Source organism: Dreissena polymorpha, chromosome 13 (genome assembly GCF_020536995.1).
Source record: "Dreissena polymorpha isolate Duluth1 chromosome 13, UMN_Dpol_1.0, whole genome shotgun sequence".
Lineage (NCBI taxonomy): Eukaryota > Metazoa > Mollusca > Bivalvia > Myida > Dreissenidae > Dreissena > Dreissena polymorpha.
The window spans coordinates 71,190,877-71,192,792 of record NC_068367.1 but is presented as its reverse complement, the minus strand read 5'-3'; positions in this window follow the sequence as shown (position 1 = coordinate 71,192,792).

The following is a 1,916-nucleotide window of genomic DNA, read 5'->3' as shown; positions in this document are numbered from 1 at the left end:
GTCAAAAGATGCCTATAATGGATATATTAGAGCATGGTAAGTGTTCAGTTTTACTGTGTCCTCACAAATATCATAACTAAAACGAAAATTTGCGAAATTCAATCTGAAACAACTTTTTTCAATTTTGTCAATTTGCCAAAACGTGAAAAGGCCCCTTTAACCTTAGCAAACTATATTTTAATACCGTACATCATAAGCTCGAATTCCGGGAAGAGCAATCTTGTGTATTCAACTGTTTGCTGGCAATAAATTGAACTATGTCAAACATTTGTGAACTGTAAGTACACAAATTAAATTACTATTTTTTGGAAACAAAATTTGTGATCAAGTCCCTTTACGTGGTGCGACCAGAATATAATTTATGTAACATAGTAATTCAATAAAGCAGTTGTGTTTTTTTTGCAAATCAGCCGTTCATAATAAACTATTCGGCTTTGAGAGATAGATGTATTAATGTCCTGTAATAAATATATGGCTTTAAAAAAGCAGGACCACGTTATACTAAGCATAAGCCATATTTGCATTACAACTGTCGAGCCTCAAGTAACATGTGGTAGTCTTCTTTATACGATTAACACTGTACACATGTTACACAAAATGGGTTTAACAAGGATGAGGAAAAGGAGCCAAAATTAGATTTAAACATAACTACTTACGCAGTACCCTCGTATATTGTACTTGAAGGATACGAAATTACAAGGAGCATCACTGCAGCATATATATTATGCATAGTAAATATATATCTTAACATAGAAGCTTACAAATACATTGACATTGTCTCCTCAGCATAAGAAGTCTGTTTGTCGGTCTAAATGGATTCTTTGTCATAATATACAAATAGTTATTTGCCAATATAAAATTTAAATAAAGTATGTGACCCTGAGCCTCGGCTCAATCATATAACCTGTCGGTTTCAGAGCAGGTATTGCTAAGTTTCAAATGAAAATCGTTTTCAGATCCAGACACCTACATATGCAGCGTACTGGGATCATGCAAACGCCTTTGAAAGAGGGTGTCCCATTGATCATCATTAAGATTTTAGTGAAAGCGCTACCAACGTTTTAGGAGATGTCGTTTGGAGTAAATATCTGAAAACAGACATTTCACAATACATATATACGGTCACTTGAGAGCTACCAACCATAACAGCTGATCATGAGTGGTTTATTTAGCCAACAACGAAATGATTAAGCAGATTTGATAAATATTATTTTAAAACTGTAAACAAACTTTAATTTTATTCACTCTAACCCAGAGACCTAGTGTGTGGTCAAACAAAACCCTGCATTAAAACTGCATTAGATATTATTGATACACATTTACTGAACTCTTTTAAAGAACTCTGGCAAATAATGTATACCTCGATTGTTTAAATGTTACAATGTTGATGACAAACAAATGGAAACGTGCAGTACTATACATGTAATCTCATCATAATTGTTGATATCTAACGGTAGCACGTATTGAAACATAACACGTAAACATAACCTCACATCGGAATCATACATTCGAAGCCCGGGAACTGTTTGTTTCAGATAAAAGAAGCATGGGGCTTTTTGTTGAAGATTTTGACACAAATAAACCAGGGCAAATACCATCAGCAAACCATTGCACTTTTTCCGATAAAGTAGAAACTAAAATGCTTTTACTTAAGAAACGGTTATTTACACAAAACAGTCCATAACCGAACTCACCTTCGAGAGGCATAACCAGTTAGAAATGGAGTGTTATCTGGAAGAGAAAAAAAACACGATATATTAAACAAAAGTTGTTTCGTTCAATGTGTGGCTCTTTTGAAACCCAATGCAGTCACGTTATAATGCCGATCCTCATAATGAAATAGCGCACATTTAGGAATGATGAAACCTCTTTTACATATGTTTTATTTGCGAATGGAACACAATACCAATATCACG